This window comes from Danio aesculapii, chromosome 4 (assembly GCF_903798145.1).
Source record: "Danio aesculapii chromosome 4, fDanAes4.1, whole genome shotgun sequence".
In the NCBI taxonomy this organism is placed as follows: domain Eukaryota; kingdom Metazoa; phylum Chordata; class Actinopteri; order Cypriniformes; family Danionidae; genus Danio; species Danio aesculapii.
Genome location: NC_079438.1, coordinates 6,899,153 through 6,917,144, shown reverse-complemented (window position 1 = coordinate 6,917,144; position 17,992 = coordinate 6,899,153). Strand labels below are relative to the sequence as shown.

At 43.6% G+C, this 17,992-nt stretch overlaps 9 non-coding genes across 9 annotated transcripts; all 9 read right to left on the bottom strand.

Moving 5' to 3' along the window:
• Window positions 1–9,145: 9,145 nt before the first annotated feature.
• trnah-gug (transfer RNA histidin (anticodon GUG)) lies at window positions 9,146–9,217 on the bottom strand. The gene has a single exon. It is a non-coding gene; the product is annotated as a tRNA-His (tRNA).
• A 198-nt stretch (window positions 9,218–9,415) lies between these two features.
• On the bottom strand, window positions 9,416–9,497 carry trnas-aga (transfer RNA serine (anticodon AGA)). Its single transcript has one exon. It is a non-coding gene; the product is annotated as a tRNA-Ser (tRNA).
• Window positions 9,498–11,185: 1,688 nt separating this feature from the next.
• On the bottom strand, window positions 11,186–11,258 carry trnak-uuu (transfer RNA lysine (anticodon UUU)). The gene has a single exon. It is a non-coding gene; the product is annotated as a tRNA-Lys (tRNA).
• Window positions 11,259–11,762: 504 nt separating this feature from the next.
• trnah-gug (transfer RNA histidin (anticodon GUG)) lies at window positions 11,763–11,834 on the bottom strand. The gene has a single exon. It is a non-coding gene; the product is annotated as a tRNA-His (tRNA).
• A 198-nt stretch (window positions 11,835–12,032) lies between these two features.
• Window positions 12,033–12,114, bottom strand: trnas-aga (transfer RNA serine (anticodon AGA)). Its single transcript has one exon. It is a non-coding gene; the product is annotated as a tRNA-Ser (tRNA).
• Window positions 12,115–13,802: 1,688 nt separating this feature from the next.
• trnak-uuu (transfer RNA lysine (anticodon UUU)) lies at window positions 13,803–13,875 on the bottom strand. The gene has a single exon. It is a non-coding gene; the product is annotated as a tRNA-Lys (tRNA).
• A 504-nt stretch (window positions 13,876–14,379) lies between these two features.
• On the bottom strand, window positions 14,380–14,451 carry trnah-gug (transfer RNA histidin (anticodon GUG)). The gene has a single exon. It is a non-coding gene; the product is annotated as a tRNA-His (tRNA).
• A 198-nt stretch (window positions 14,452–14,649) lies between these two features.
• On the bottom strand, window positions 14,650–14,731 carry trnas-aga (transfer RNA serine (anticodon AGA)). The gene has a single exon. It is a non-coding gene; the product is annotated as a tRNA-Ser (tRNA).
• A 1,688-nt stretch (window positions 14,732–16,419) lies between these two features.
• On the bottom strand, window positions 16,420–16,492 carry trnak-uuu (transfer RNA lysine (anticodon UUU)). Its single transcript has one exon. It is a non-coding gene; the product is annotated as a tRNA-Lys (tRNA).
• Between the last annotated feature and the right edge of the window lie 1,500 nt (window positions 16,493–17,992).

Below are 17,992 nucleotides of genomic sequence, written 5' to 3'. Positions count from 1 at the left end.
CTCAGTACGGAGGTGGAGTTGACGACAGAGGGATTGGGAGATGAAGTTCCCTGCTGACCCGGAGTCGATGAGGGCTGTGACAAGGAGAGAAATAGAGGCAGTAGTTATTTGTACGGTGGTAGTAAGTGGTTTACATTGTTCAATATTCGTACTGAATACACTCACTGAAGTCCGAATGGGACGAAGGGGACACTCCATACGGGTGTGTCCACTGACACCGCAGTATAGACACAGACCCCGGGTCAGCCTCCTCTGTCGTTCCGCTGATGTCAGTCTTCCAGACTCTATTATCATGGGTTCTGGTTCTGGAGAGGCTGTTGACTCAGGCGATTGGAGGAGTGCAGACGAGGGGGTGATGGTGTCCTGTTGATAGGAACGGAGACGATCGGAACATCGGAGAGAATGTTGGATGAATCTCTCCAGACCCATTGTATCATCTAATGTGGCCAGTTGGATTCGGAGAGTGGGTTCCAAGCCGAGCCGGTACGTGGTCAACAACGATCTCTCATTCCATCCACTTGCAGCTGCTAGAGTGCGAAACCGGAGAGCATATTCCTGTGTAGATAGAGTACCTTGCTTTAGATGATACAGCTGCTCTCCAGCGGCTACTTCCCCATCAGAACGTCCAAACACCTCTTTGAAATACTCCGTGAAGGTAGTGATGGAATTCATGACCGGCCCGGCTTGGTTCCAGATCGTCTCAGCCCATTTAAGTGCAGGTCCAGAGAGTAGAGATACGATGTAGGCGATCTTCGACTTATCTGTGGGATATAGAGAAGGTTGCATTTCGAATATGAGGGAACATTGTAACAGAAAACCATTGCACTCCCCCGCTCCGCCTGAGTAGGGCGCTGGTCGGGCCATGGGACTGGAAGGAAGGGCCGAAGAAGAAACTGTGGAGGCGGAAGTGCTCGGTGCTGGTGGTGCGTTGGAAAGTGGAGCTGGTGGCTGTAGAATCCGCTTCAACTGGTCCACCAGCTCTTGTAAGTGATCGGGGGTGCTCATGTTGTCGTCGTTATAGGTCCGGGCTTCTGTTATGAAGCGGACAGGAGACAGAGGTAAGGAAACGTTAGGGTGTTTATTAAATGACAACAAGGAGCACATGAAGGATAGCCAGGAGGATCAGGAATGATGTTGGGGTCTTTTCCTCCGTGGCTGGGTAACAGGAATACACGAGGATGGACAGCACACACCAGATACAGCTGACAGAGGATGACACAGACTTGGAAGGACTGGAAGACAGGACGATTCGGGAGGACCAGGAAGACTAGGAGGAATACAAAGAGAACAGGTAAGTAAATCGTTTGTTTTAGCTGAGGATGACTACGCTGAGTGGTCGCTCAGTTGTCCGCTTTCGTCGAGACGAACCCGGACAATGAGCGACTGGAGTGCTGTGCTTTTATCTGGTGCTCGTGAATGTGATGCAGCTGTGTGCTCATTAGAAGTCAGGTGATGGTGATCTTCGTGAGTGGGGGTCGTGAGAGCCTGACCAATCCATGACAGGTGCTATGAACAGAGTATTTTATTTACCACAATTACTACACAAAAAAATGTTTTTGCATGACAAAGAACACTAGAAACAAAAAAGAACAATATACAATGGTGTTGCAAAGAACACTAGACACAAAAAAGAACAATATACAATGGTGTTGCAAAGAACACTAGACACAAAAAGGAACAATATACAATGGTGTTGCAAAGAACACTAGACACAAAAAAGAACAATATACAATGGTGTTGCAAAGAACACTAGACACAAAAAAGAACAATATACAATGGTGTTGCAAAGAACACTAGACACAAAAAGGAACAATATACAATGGGGTTGCCATTAACTGAACTACATTACCCCAAATGTGGGGGCCTGCAAAATGCCCTCTTTCATGTAAATTTCAAAGTCCTCAAACAATCGATGCATTGGCAGCCTCAAAACAATAGTACATGTATTTGCTTCAGGGTAAATTTTGGCATGCTCATTATCCTGTTGATGCAGGAACTCAAGTGCTGGTTCAACAGGGAAACCCAGCCTTGGAATGGAGGTTGAACCTGAAGCAAATGCTAAAACCTGGCTTAAAGAAAGTGGTGACGATGCTCCCTCTGAGAAAAAAAAGATAAAAATAAAAAGATTATTCAGGTTTTCATTTAATTTTAAATATGGATATTCTTACAAAAAACCATAACCACTTCAGTAGGCATTTATTATGTAACAAATTTTGTTTATGACTGCTCCGATCATGATCACATTTTTTTTTTTTAGATTGGAACAGTCAGTACTTATGTGCAGTCATATGTGCTCATAGAACACTGTTTCTATAGCAATCTATGTACTTATAATGTCATGAATTAATAATGTATAATGTTTGGTTAATAGAAAATATTATTACAATTTAAAATAATTATTTTCTAGTTTAATATACTTTGTTTATTTATGTGATGCAAAGTTTAATTTTAACATTTTTATGTCGCCTGATAATTCAATGGATTAACGTTGTGCTATTAAATAAGTTTTTCAATGATATTTTTACAGGATTGATTGATTGATTTGAATCCTGGCAAATTATTATCAAAAAAATAAATACTATCAACATAACATTATTGCTGAATAAAATATTAATTTTCTTTCTAAAAAGAAAGAAAAAAAAAGAATAAAAAAAGTTGTTTTTTTCTTCAAAGAATCCTATAACGTTTTAAACGTAAAATGAAGACAGGTGCTTTCAAAATAACACAATAATGGTTAACGTAATTTTCTATTTTTCTAATATGTTTACAGCAAAAGTATCAGATCTAACAGGCGATTGCGATGGATGAGTTGGTCATCACTGATATGCTGTAGGCTACATTAAACATGTAAAAAAATAAAACACAATAAGACTCAAATGTAAAACGAATTTTAAAAGGATTTTATAAAACTAAATGACATGATTATACTAATAAACAACCTAAACTTTACTTCCGGAGAAATTTGTTATTTATCTTATACATTTTTTTAACCGTTTTTATGCTATCTTGAAAACAAATATTATTATATATTAATATATTTATGTTTAATTTGCAGAACATTATTGTATATTGTATAAGTTAGCCGGCAAAAAGCTAACAGCCGCACTAAAAACTGCTCAAAAATATATATTTAAACAAAAAAAGGTAGACACAGACGTCATGTAACAAGTCAGACGCTGATGTCACGTCCATTGAGAGGAATGTATGAAGGGCAAGAAAATTGTGCACTGGCTCACACACTGCACTGAGCCGTGTGAGCAGCGTGTTATGATACGTGTTAGAGAAAAAATAAATATATAACTTCACTGCTACACGTGAATCACGCGTAACGTCTGGCTTGACACTTCACTGCCACACGTGATTTACGTGACGTCTACGTGACGTCAACGTCACGTCTGCGTCTTAAATTGCGTGGATTTAATAGCAAAAAAAATATTTTTTTAAGACGTTCAGTGAGACGTTCGGTGAGACGAGTGCACGTTGCAGCGTCAGGTTATTGACCCATTCCGGACGCCATACGCCTAGAGTGGCAGTTCAGCTGGCTCCGGTGCTACGCACACACATTACACTACCTCCCCAGAGAACAAAACACACATGCCTAGAGCGCCAGTTCAGCTTGCTGGGTGCAAACAGCTGACGATCCGTAAACAAAGCGGCACGCGTCGCGTTTTCAACGTGGCTTTACACGCGACATGAGAATATAAAGAGTTAACCAGATACAGTACACGCAGTTACAAGTAACAAAACTGTGGGGAGACTGTCAATAATATCCATCTCTACAGCGTGACTTCATTCGACCGGTGTCTGTGTGTGTCTCTGTGTGTGTGTGTGACTTTTTTTCTGTTAGTGGGCGGGGCCGCAGGTTTCAAATCTCCCGGGTTTGCGCGCGCAACTACTTGTGTTTCTTAGCTGCGTCATCACGAAACACCTAATGACTCGTTATCAAGACGACTCGTTTGAAGCACTATGAGTCGACTCTTTTATAGATGAATCAACAGTTTTAAACACTGTACACTTACAGATTTAAGTCTTAGCTGGACATTTCACTTCACTTAGTGCTGTGTGACACACTATATGGAAGAGCATTTTCGAAAACCCATAATATGGGCTCTTTAATGATAAAAACAGGCGGCAGCAGGAATATTGCGCGCTGTCACTTTAAGAGCAGTGCGGTTCTGATTAATGGTATCACTTTCACATGTCTTTTCATTCTCAGCTCGTTTGTTTATTACACAATTGAGGGTTAATATGAATAATCACTAAACACCACGTTTTGACACAAATGTGCATGTATTTGACCATTAAAGCACTCACATTAAGATGACTTTAGACGAGTGTGATCTGCTCATCTCTGAAGCTGAGCACACACACAGCATGCGCTCTTTCGCGCTTTTAAAAACATGAATGATTTGAACATACATCCATGAATGATTTACATACCGTGCTGCAAACGTTACATTACAGTACATGCTTTTAGTCATATTCACATGGAACTGAGCTTTGCAGAGCAACAAATGTGTATAACTAGAAAGGGGGCAGTATATGATGCAATAATCATTTCATCTCGATTATTGTTTGTTCATAATCGTTAGAAGCCAAAATCGAAATTGAGTTTTCGATTAATTGCACAGCCTGTGAGTGTAAAGGGGGAATACAAAAATCACACAAGGACTTTTTGTAGTTTAAAACTCACCCTCGACCTCCAGCAGCCAGTCCCTCCAGAATGCCAACGACCTGGATTCCTGTCTCTGTTTGTGGGAGCCTCTTGGCGATGTGAAATCAGGCTCAAACACGTCTGCTATGTCCCCTGCAGTCAGTTGTTTGGTGCTTTTGAGGAATATGTCCTCAAAGACACCTTGGTGGGCTCTCATTTCATTTAGAAGGCCAATGGCATTTAGACCTTCTTTGAACCTAAAGTAAAAGTTGGAGTGTTAAATGTTGCAAAGGATTGACTGGATGCAGAACCATTTACTGGATCTTTTTGCAAAATTGACCCTTCTTGACAAGATTTAAAATATAACATGAACTAACCTGAACTAAGACTGAACAATACTTGTATAACCTTTTTGGTAACACTTACAGTACAAAGTTGTATTAGTCAATACATTAGTTAACATACATTAATAATGAACATTTGTTAAGCAATACTTAGTCTTTGTTAATGTGAACTAAACATATATTAACCACATCGTTTTTGTGTACTTACTGTTGGAGTGCAGCATGAATTCGGCCTTCAGTATAAAACTCTACAACCGCTTCCACAACTTCATCTCTGTGTGCCATGGATTTTACATAACACAGAGCTCCCATCATCGATAGCTCTTCTGCTGCCTCAGTCACTGCCTCCCTGGCCTCCTCAACTGTTGCAGCACTTGCAAGCTAGTATATAAAGAAAGAACATGAATATAAGTGCATTACTGTGGATAACATATATAGTCTACACTGTAAGAAACGTCTGTGATTTTAACAGTAAAAGTCTGTACAATCTACAGTGAAAACCTGTTAAATGACTAACAGCTCATTTCAGTACAACATACAGAAAATAACTGTAACAGATCTAACCTTTGTTTTCGAGAAACTAATCAGTGTCTGAAATCTCACCACACACCCTCATTCACTAGTCCCTATATTAGTCGATTAGTTTAGTCCATTAGACAGAGTGAATGACCACAAATAAGTGAATTGATGAACACCTGCAGCTAACATGCACAATCACTGATGGACACAACCAGAAATAAAACTACAGACACAGCCTCACACCAAACCACCTGAATTACAACAGAGGATTAAACAACTCCATTAAATAACAGCATTAGCAGCTTCACTGATTACAGTTTGACTTCAATTCTCTCATATCTGCAAGAATATTTGATAATTAACAGAGGTTTATATTTTTATTGAAAATGTTTCAATTGACCTCACCATCATGGAGATTAGAGGCTGCTTTACTTGAGCTCTTGAAACTTTACTCTGGCTGTTATAACTGGGTTTCTGTAACTCATCAGTTATAGCAAGAAAAGTGATGAAAACATTTGTGTACTTAATGCAAAGTTGGTTTCAGAAGTCACAAACAAATTTCAAACTAATTTAATTAATTTATGCAATGTTATTTGGGACAGTAATACAGCTTCCAGAAGGGTCAACAAATAATTACAAAGGAATTAATATTTAGAATTTTATGCAGAAGACATTGAAAACTCATTTAAGACACACAGACATCAAAAAATCAGGATATGAACCTCAACCATGGTTGCTTAAAAAAAAGCTGCATAATTCAGTCATTCAGCAATGCATGCTGGGTATCAACATAACACAAGACTCCCAGCATGCATTGCAGCATGAATAAATTATGCAGCTTTATGCTCTTAACATTTCTTTCTTTGCCTTTATTTTATTTTGTTTTTGGGTGTAATATTTCAGTAGATTGTTTTGTATTGTTCTGGGTTTGGTTTTTATTTGATTTTTAGTTTTGTTTGTCACCATTATTGAGATTCAAACTCTAATTGTTGATGTCTGTGTGATTGCAAGTTCTGCCTTAGTTCACACATTCTCATTGTGACTGGTGTATTTAAACCTGTTAAATTGTCATTGATTGCTGAAGCTCCAGTGGTCTCTTTTACACATTATTCAATTTTCACGCATAATATATTAATCAAGAAACAAAAGATGGCAAGAGTGGCTTTGATATGATAGTTAATCTCCTCACTCTTAATTTCAGATTTTATTTAGGCTTTTTATGCTATACAAATAGTGTGATTAACTCAATTAATTACTGCAGCCAAACTACATAATGTTGAGTCCTAACATCTGCTTTAAAAATCTGAATTTCCCATCACCAGGCCCGGATTAATAATTCAGAGGCTCCTGGGCACAATTTCTTGTAGGCAACCGCCTAGCGACACATTAGCAACCGTCTAGCAACCACCTAGCAACACCTAAGCAACCGCCTAGCAACGCCTTAGCAACCACATAGCAACCGCCGAGCAACACCTTAGCAACCGCCTAGCAACACCTTAGCAACTACCTAGCAACGCCTTAGCAACCACATAGCGACATCTTACCAACCACCTAGCAACCACCTAGCAACACCTTAGCAACCACCTAGCAACACCTTAGCAACTGCATAGCAACCACCTAGCAACACCTTAGCAACCACCTTAGCAACCACCTAACAACACCTTAGCAACCACATAGCAACACCTTAGCAACTGCATAGCAACCACCTAGCAACACCTTAGCAACCGCCTAGCAACACCGTAGTAACTGCATAGCAACCGCCTAGCAACACCTTAGCAACCGCCCAGCAACCACCTTAGCAACCACCTAGCAACACCTTAGCAACTGCATATCAACCACCTAGCAACACCTTAGCAACCGCCTAGCAACCTCTTAGCAACTGCATAGCAACCACCTCGCAACACCTTAGCAACCGCCTAGCAACACCATAGCAACCACCTAGCAACACCTTAGCAACCACTTAGCAACCGCCTAGCAACACCTTAGCAACCGCCTAGCAACCACCTTAGCAACCACCTAGCAACACCTTAGCAACTGCATAGCAACCACCTAGCAACCGCCTAGCAACCTCTTAGCAACTGCATAGCAACCACCTAGCAACACCTTAGCAACCACCTTAGCAACCGCCTAGCAACACCATAGCAACCGCATAGCAACCACCTAGCAACACCTTAGCAACCACCTAGCAACCGCATAGCAACCACCTAGCAACACCTTAGCAACCACCTAGCAACCGCATAGCAACCACCTAGCAACACCTTAGCAACCACCTAGCAACACCTTAGCAACCACCTAGCAACCACTTAGCAACACCTTAGCAACCACCTAGCAACACCTTAGCAACCACCTAGCAACACCTTAGCAACCGCATAGCAACACCTTAGCAACCACCTAGCAACACCTTAGCAACCACATAGCAACACCTTAGCAACCACTTAGCAACACCATTGCAACCGCATAGCAACCACCTAGCAACACCTTAGCAACCCCTTAGCAACCGCCTAGCAACACCTTAGCAACCGCCTAGCAACCACCTAGCAACACCTTAGCAACTGCATAGCAACCACCTAGCAACACCTTAGCAACCGCCTAGCAACCTCTTAGCAACTGCATAGCAACCACCTAGCAACACCTTAGCAACCGCCTAGCAACACCATAGCAACCACCTAGCAACACCTTAGCAACCACTTAGCAACACCTTAGCAACCGCCTAGCAACACCTTAGCAACCACCCAGCAACACCTTAGCAACCACTTAGCAACACCTTAGGAACCGCCTAGCAACACCTTAGCAACTGCATAGCAACCACCTAGCAACACCTTAGCAACCGCATAGCAACACCTTAGCAACCACTTAGCAACACCTTAGCAACTACCTAGCAACCACTTAGCAACACCTTAGCAACCACCTAGCAACCACATAGCAACACCTTAGCAACCGCCTAGCAACACCTTAGCAACCGCCTAGCAACCTCTTAGCAACTGCATAGCAACACCTTAACAACCGCCTAGCAACCACCTAGCAACAACTTAACAACCACATAGCAACCACCTACCAACACCTTAGCAACCACTTAGCAACACCATAGCAACTGCCTAGCAAAAACCGACTGAGCTACCCGGGCTCCATGGCTGTGCCTCGCAAGTAGGCAAGGTTTAGGGTTGTGGTCGGCGCAGACCTTTACGGTACACAAAAGTTTACCGTGAGGTGGGGTTTGGACTTGTGGTTGGTGTAGATGTTGCTAAAACACAACAGGTTACTGTGAGGTTGGGTTTATGGTTGTTGTAGGTGTAGACGTCAGTAAAACACAGTAGTTTGGACTCAATGTCATATAGGAGACAAAAAGATCAATGACAACTGCAGAAGGTCTTTCTGTTGTTGTGGCAATAAATGGAGACTTAACCATTGAAACGATTCCTTCCATGCCTTAGAAGCGTGACTTGATCAATGCTTACCTACACAGCATGCTGGCATCAAAGGACCCGCTGCTCATATCGAATCCCTAGTCTTCCACACTTTAGGAAACGTAAACATTCAGGACGTGCCATTAGCACAGCCTGCACTAAAAGGAGGCTGGAGATTACGGATGGCATCACAGAGTGCCACGTCAATGCCACCTTGAAAAGCATGCCGTGACCCGGATTCGAACCGGGGTTGCTGCGGCCACAACGCAGAGTACTAACCACTATACGATCACAGCGAGCTACGGGACAGCCGCTGGAGCCTCGCTCTCTGTCATACGTCTTTGAAAATGGAGGGCCCCCAGGGCAGTCAGTTTGTGCCCGTTGCGGTTTTATTTTTGTTGCTTTTGCCTACCAGCACATCCCTTTTCCCCAGAAACATTGGGGTTGCAAACAATCAAGGAAAGTCGCAAACTAAATCCTGCGCGCAGCCTGGACGTAGTCGGCAGGATTCGAACCTGCACGGGGAGACCCCAATGGATTTCTAGTCCATCGCCTTAACCACTCGGCCACGACTACGAAGCTTGACCATTCCATTGTGCTCTTGCCTGGTGCATTGGTCGTGCTGCCCGATGACATGTAGAGCAAGCAAGAGCTCACCAGCAATAGATGTCGCTTATAGGGATGGTATGCAGTTTAACCCAAAGAATGACCAGTCTGTCAGACGAAGAAGAGCCGGAGTCAGAGATTTATATAAATAAATAAAGGTTACTGAAGATAGTTTGCAGTTACATCAGCAGAAGCCAGCTTCAACACTCGCCATGACTTCCTAGGCCGCTCTGCTTACAATCACAAATCAATAACAATTTTACTCTCACATAAGGTCATTAACTGCGTCACGCATATAGGTGTTCTAACCTGATTGGATAAAACACAGATAGACTAGGAAAATGTCCACGTAGGGTGCGTGCATACAATTCTGAACAGTATCTCAAACATAAACGTCAGACATCCACTAGACTGTTCAGAGCTGACTCCAGACCTATGAAACGGATCCACAATCAAATAGAACACAGACACTTAAAGAATAATCTGTTTCTTATCCGAGGCTGAGTGTAGTCTCAGCCGTCTTTATCAAAACTGGTTAAAAACTGGTATAATCTACATTCAGGCAGTTATATCCTTACTACACAAAGTCTATCTTGAATAAAAAGTAGAATCACCTTAAAAGAATTAACCGTAAAAACAGCAAGATCCTTTAAGACATTTTAGATAGTATTAACTCTTAGAAATAACAACGGAGACAGTTGCTTCCGGTCCTCAGCCCTCAGCTCCACTCAAGGCCTCCGTGACCTCTGACTTAGTTTGGTGGCTCCTGAAAAAGTTATAAAGAGACAGGCAAACGCACTGAACGTTCTCATATTAAGCAATGTGTTAACTTATTCATTAGTTAAAATCAATTCAAAGTTAATTACTCATTCAGATAATCAAATAATTATATAAAAATAATGAGAAACAAGATGATGAGGAAAGGATAAAGGTTGATTCATGCTGAGATGGATAGGAAGGTAGAAATCCGAATCCTCCACGCTCTACAAAAGTTGGCTTACACGCCCAAACAGGGACTTGAACCCAGGAACGTCAGATGAAAAGTCTGACGCTCTACCGTCTGAGTTATCCGGGATCACTGGGGGATTAGCTTAGATTTAAGCACTTGTGACGTGTCACAGTAGCAGCGTGCACTGAAAAGTGGGCTGTACAAAACAGGTGGCAAGAGGGGGGCGTGATGCCAATGTCACCGTAAGGAATCCTGCCGTGACCCTGATTCGAAGCGGGGTTGCTGCGGCTACAATGCAGAGTACTGACCACAATCCGATCACGGCGTGTTACCGGACAGCCGTCGTGGTCCCTGTGCGACATGTTCCTCCCTCTGATTTGCCCCTTTCGGTTCAGTGAGCGCACGCTGTTGTTTTTCTCCTCCTACCACCACGACGCTTTTCCCAAGTAACGCTGGAATTGCAAACATTTGATGACTGTTGCAAGTTTAAAAAGGAAGAGGACGAGCACGTGGTCTGCAGGACTCGAACCAGCGCGAGAAGACCCCAACGGATTTCGAATGCATCATCTTAACCACTCGGCCGCAACTACAAGACTGCCTGTGCTCTCCATGTCCTCATGCCTAGTACACGTGTTGTGCATCCAGATGAAACTTTCAGCAAGCGATAGCTCACTGGCAAAAACTGTGGAGCCACAAGAAGAGCCTTACACGCCCAAGCAGGGACTTGAACCCTGGACCCTCAGATTAAAAGTCTGATGCTCTACCGACTGAGCTACCCGGGCTCCATGGCTGTGCCTCGCAAGTAGGCAAGGTTTAGGGTTGTGGTCGGCGCAGACCTTTACGGTACACAAAAGTTTACCGTGAGGTGGGGTTTGGACTTGTGGTTGGTGTAGATGTTGCTAAAACACAACAGGTTACTGTGAGGTTGGGTTTATGGTTGTTGTAGGTGTAGACGTCAGTAAAACACAGTAGTTTGGACTCAATGTCATATAGGAGACAAAAAGATCAATGACAACTGCAGAAGGTCTTTCTGTTGTTGTGGCAATAAATGGAGACTTAACCATTGAAACGATTCCTTCCATGCCTTAGAAGCGTGACTTGATCAATGCTTACCTACACAGCATGCTGGCATCAAAGGACCCGCTGCTCATATCGAATCCCTAGTCTTCCACACTTTAGGAAACGTAAACATTCAGGACGTGCCATTAGCACAGCCTGCACTAAAAGGAGGCTGGAGATTACGGATGGCATCACAGAGTGCCACGTCAATGCCACCTTGAAAAGCATGCCGTGACCCGGATTCGAACCGGGGTTGCTGCGGCCACAACGCAGAGTACTAACCACTATACGATCACAGCGAGCTACGGGACAGCCGCTGGAGCCTCGCTCTCTGTCATACGTCTTTGAAAATGGAGGGCCCCCAGGGCAGTCAGTTTGTGCCCGTTGCGGTTTTATTTTTGTTGCTTTTGCCTACCAGCACATCCCTTTTCCCCAGAAACATTGGGGTTGCAAACAATCAAGGAAAGTCGCAAACTAAATCCTGCGCGCAGCCTGGACGTAGTCGGCAGGATTCGAACCTGCACGGGGAGACCCCAATGGATTTCTAGTCCATCGCCTTAACCACTCGGCCACGACTACGAAGCTTGACCATTCCATTGTGCTCTTGCCTGGTGCATTGGTCGTGCTGCCCGATGACATGTAGAGCAAGCAAGAGCTCACCAGCAATAGATGTCGCTTATAGGGATGGTATGCAGTTTAACCCAAAGAATGACCAGTCTGTCAGACGAAGAAGAGCCGGAGTCAGAGATTTATATAAATAAATAAAGGTTACTGAAGATAGTTTGCAGTTACATCAGCAGAAGCCAGCTTCAACACTCGCCATGACTTCCTAGGCCGCTCTGCTTACAATCACAAATCAATAACAATTTTACTCTCACATAAGGTCATTAACTGCGTCACGCATATAGGTGTTCTAACCTGATTGGATAAAACACAGATAGACTAGGAAAATGTCCACGTAGGGTGCGTGCATACAATTCTGAACAGTATCTCAAACATAAACGTCAGACATCCACTAGACTGTTCAGAGCTGACTCCAGACCTATGAAACGGATCCACAATCAAATAGAACACAGACACTTAAAGAATAATCTGTTTCTTATCCGAGGCTGAGTGTAGTCTCAGCCGTCTTTATCAAAACTGGTTAAAAACTGGTATAATCTACATTCAGGCAGTTATATCCTTACTACACAAAGTCTATCTTGAATAAAAAGTAGAATCACCTTAAAAGAATTAACCGTAAAAACAGCAAGATCCTTTAAGACATTTTAGATAGTATTAACTCTTAGAAATAACAACGGAGACAGTTGCTTCCGGTCCTCAGCCCTCAGCTCCACTCAAGGCCTCCGTGACCTCTGACTTAGTTTGGTGGCTCCTGAAAAAGTTATAAAGAGACAGGCAAACGCACTGAACGTTCTCATATTAAGCAATGTGTTAACTTATTCATTAGTTAAAATCAATTCAAAGTTAATTACTCATTCAGATAATCAAATAATTATATAAAAATAATGAGAAACAAGATGATGAGGAAAGGATAAAGGTTGATTCATGCTGAGATGGATAGGAAGGTAGAAATCCGAATCCTCCACGCTCTACAAAAGTTGGCTTACACGCCCAAACAGGGACTTGAACCCAGGAACGTCAGATGAAAAGTCTGACGCTCTACCGTCTGAGTTATCCGGGATCACTGGGGGATTAGCTTAGATTTAAGCACTTGTGACGTGTCACAGTAGCAGCGTGCACTGAAAAGTGGGCTGTACAAAACAGGTGGCAAGAGGGGGGCGTGATGCCAATGTCACCGTAAGGAATCCTGCCGTGACCCTGATTCGAAGCAGGGTTGCTGCGGCTACAATGCAGAGTACTGACCACAATCCGATCACGGCGAGTTACCGGACAGCCGTCGTGGTCCCTGTGCGACATGTTCCTCCCTCTGATTTGCCCCTTTCGGTTCAGTGAGCGCACGCTGTTGTTTTTCTCCTCCTACCACCACGACGCTTTTCCCAAGTAACGCTGGAATTGCAAACATTTGATGACTGTTGCAAGTTTAAAAAGGAAGAGGACGAGCACGTGGTCTGCAGGACTCGAACCAGCGCGAGAAGACCCCAACAGATTTCGAATGCATCATCTTAACCACTCGGCCGCAACTACAAGACTGCCTGTGCTCTCCATGTCCTCATGCCTAGTACACGTGTTGTGCATCCAGATGAAACTTTCAGCAAGCGATAGCTCACTGGCAAAAACTGTGGCTCCACAAGAAGAGCCTTACACGCCCAAGCAGGGACTTGAACCCTGGACCCTCAGATTAAAAGTCTGATGCTCTACCGACTGAGCTACCCGGGCTCCATGGCTGTGCCTCGCAAGTAGGCAAGGTTTAGGGTTGTGGTCGGCGCAGACCTTTACGGTACACAAAAGTTTACCGTGAGGTGGGGTTTGGACTTGTGGTTGGTGTAGATGTTGCTAAAACACAACAGGTTACTGTGAGGTTGGGTTTATGGTTGTTGTAGGTGTAGACGTCAGTAAAACACAGTAGTTTGGACTCAATGTCATATAGGAGACAAAAAGATCAATGACAACTGCAGAAGGTCTTTCTGTTGTTGTGGCAATAAATGGAGACTTAACCATTGAAACGATTCCTTCCATGCCTTAGAAGCGTGACTTGATCAATGCTTACCTACACAGCATGCTGGCATCAAAGGACCCGCTGCTCATATCGAATCCCTAGTCTTCCACACTTTAGGAAACGTAAACATTCAGGACGTGCCATTAGCACAGCCTGCACTAAAAGGAGGCTGGAGATTACGGATGGCATCACAGAGTGCAACGTCAATGCCACCTTGAAAAGCATGCCGTGACCCGGATTCGAACCGGGGTTGCTGCGGCCACAACGCAGAGTACTAACCACTATACGATCACGGCGAGCTACGGGACAGCCGCTGAAGCCTCACTCTCTGTCATACGTCTTTGAAAATGGAGGGCCCCCAGGGCAGTCAGTTTGTGCGCGCTGCGGTTTTATTTTTGTTGCTTTTGCCTACCAGCACATCCCTTTTCCCCAGAAACATTGGGGTTGCAAACAATCAAGGAAAGTCGCAAACTAAATCCTGCGCGCAGCCTGGACGTAGTCGGCAGGATTTGAACCTGCGCGGGGAGACCCCAAAGGATTTCTAGTCCATCGCCTTAACCACTCGGCCACGACTACGAAGCTTGACCATTCCATTGTGCTCTTGCCTGGTGCATTGGTCGTGCTGCCCGATGACATGTAGAGCAAGCAAGAGCTCACCAGCAATAGATGTCGCTTATAGGGATGGTATGCAGTTTAACCCAAAGAATGACCAGTCTGTCAGACGAAGAAGAGCCTGAGTCAGAGATTTATATAAATAAATAAAGGTTACTGAAGATAGTTTGCAGTTACATCAGCAGAAGCCAGCTTCAACACTCGCCATGACTTCCTAGGCCGCTCTGCTTACAATCACAAATCAATAACAATTTTACTCTCACATAAGGTCATTAACTGCGTCACGCATATAGGTGTTCTAACCTGATTGGATAAAACACAGATAGACTAGGAAAATGTCCACGTAGGGTGCGTGCATACAATTCTGAACAGTATCTCAAACATAAACGTCAGACATCCACTAGACTGTTCAGAGCTGACTCCAGACCTATGAAACGGATCCACAATCAAATAGAACACAGACACTTAAAGAATAATCTGTTTCTTATCCGAGGCTGAGTGTAGTCTCAGCCGTCTTTATCAAAACTGGTTAAAAACTGGTATAATCTACATTCAGGCAGTTATATCCTTACTACACAAAGTCTATCTTGAATAAAAAGTAGAATCACCTTAAAAGAATTAACCGTAAAAACAGCAAGATCCTTTAAGACATTTTAGATAGTATTAACTCTTAGAAATAACAACGGAGACAGTTGCTTCCGGTCCTCAGCCCTCAGCTCCACTCAAGGCCTCCGTGACCTCTGACTTAGTTTGGTGGCTCCTGAAAAAGTTATAAAGAGACAGGCAAACGCACTGAACGTTCTCATATTAAGCAATGTGTTAACTTATTCATTAGTTAAAATCAATTCAAAGTTAATTACTCATTCAGATAATCAAATAATTATATAAAAATAATGAGAAACAAGATGATGAGGAAAGGATAAAGGTTGATTCATGCTGAGATGGATAGGAAGGTAGAAATCCGAATCCTCCACGCTCTACAAAAGTTGGCTTACACGCCCAAACAGGGACTTGAACCCAGGAACGTCAGATGAAAAGTCTGACGCTCTACCGTCTGAGTTATCCGGGATCACTGGGGGATTAGCTTAGATTTAAGCACTTGTGACGTGTCACAGTAGCAGCGTGCACTGAAAAGTGGGCTGTACAAAACAGGTGGCAAGAGGGGGGCGTGATGCCAATGTCACCGTAAGGAATCCTGCCGTGACCCTGATTCGAAGCGGGGTTGCTGCGGCTTCAATGCAGAGTACTGACCACAATCCGATCACGGCGAGTTACCGGACAGCCGTCGTGGTCCCTGTGCGACATGTTCCTCCCTCTGATTTGCCCCTTTCGGTTCAGTGAGCGCACGCTGTTGTTTTTCTCCTCCTACCACCACAACGCTTTTCCCAAGTAACGCTGGAATTGCAAACATTTGATGACTGTTGCAAGTTTAAAAAGGAAGAGGACGAGCACGTGGTCTGCAGGACTCGAACCAGCGCGAGAAGACCCCAACGGATTTCGAATGCATCATCTTAACCACTCGGCCGCAACTACAAGACTGCCTGTGCTCTCCATGTCCTCATGCCTAGTACACGTGTTGTGCATCCAGATGAAACTTTCAGCAAGCGATAGCTCACTGGCAAAAACTGTGGAGCCACAAGAAGAGCCTTACACGCCCAAGCAGGGACTTGAACCCTGGACCCTCAGATTAAAAGTCTGATGCTCTACCGACTGAGCTACCCGGGCTCCATGGCTGTGCCTCGCAAGTAGGCAAGGTTTAGGGTTGTGGTCGGCGCAGACCTTTACGGTACACAAAAGTTTACCGTGAGGTGGGGTTTGGACTTGTGGTTGGTGTAGATGTTGCTAAAACACAACAGGTTACTGTGAGGTTGGGTTTATGGTTGTTGTAGGTGTAGTTTGGACTCAATGTCATATAGGAGACAAAAAGATCAATGACGACTGCAGAAGGTCTTTCTGTTGTTGTGGCAATAAATGGAGACTTAACCATTGAAACGACTCCTTCCATCCTTCCATACGGGACAGCCGCTGGAGCCTCGCTCTCTGTCATACGTCTTTGAAAATGGAGGGCCCCCAGGGCAGTCAGTTTGCGCGCTGTTGGACTCAAATGGTCCATTGCATGTTCAAAAATTGACGGAGATCTGAATTGAAAATTAACAAGTTTTATTTCGAATGCAAGAAGTTAGAGAGTACAATTTCTGCGCAGGAGGGATTTACTAATGTATCAGCCCCTCTCATGACACTGTCTTTCATGCTTTTTATACTGTCTCTCACACACACTCTTACCCTAAACTCTTATTAGCCTTATATGGTCTTGTCTTTAAGAAGTTGACCATTCAACAACCAGATATTCCTCTTTCTGGTATCTGTGTATCTTCTCTTAACAGTTCACATTTTAAGGCAGATGTTTCAGAGCACGTACACACAGCTTATACATCTTGTCACTCTCCATTACCCCCACCCAAAAACAGGATGCGCTAACATCCCGTAACATTTCTCTATTCTTTGTGCTCATAATATAGCAGTTAACTCTTTAAAGCAAAAGCCTTCATGTCTATATATACTACGTACTTACTAACAAAGCTTAAAAAAATGCTTATCCTTCAATCCCTCTCTTGGCCTCTGAAAAGAGGTCACACCACTTAATAAACACTTAAAAAAAAATCTCAGAAGTCTTGGTCCAATATGTCCAGATGAGCTTGGGTCGAAAACCTCTGTGAGGAAAGACACCCAAGCGGCCCCCTAGTTGGCTTATGGGCAGCCACCACATGTTCACCGGAAACATCATATCAGACCATTAGGAAAAATAAAAGCAATAAACACAATCATTCCCTATAAATTCCCTATAAACCAGTGTGCTCAGGCTGGACTGGGCCGAAAACCCCTGTGGGGAAAGTCACCCAGTCGGTCCCCTAATTGACGTTTGGGCAACCACAACATGTCAGCTGAGTCAATCACACTGAAATTATCTAGACTACAAACATTTCAGTAATCAAAATTTAAATCTTAACATATTTTCAAAAAGCAAATTTCTCAAACACGGGATGCAACAGCATCCACAGGTCACTATTATGGCCACAAATGTAGCTATAGAGATCAAAATTGATGTAAACATGGTTTTATATTTTCCAAACACACTGGTCAGCCAATCATCAAATGGGTTATTTATACCAGAGTGTTCTGCCATTGTTTTAGAAAGGGTTTTTAACCCCTCTAAAGCCCTCGTCC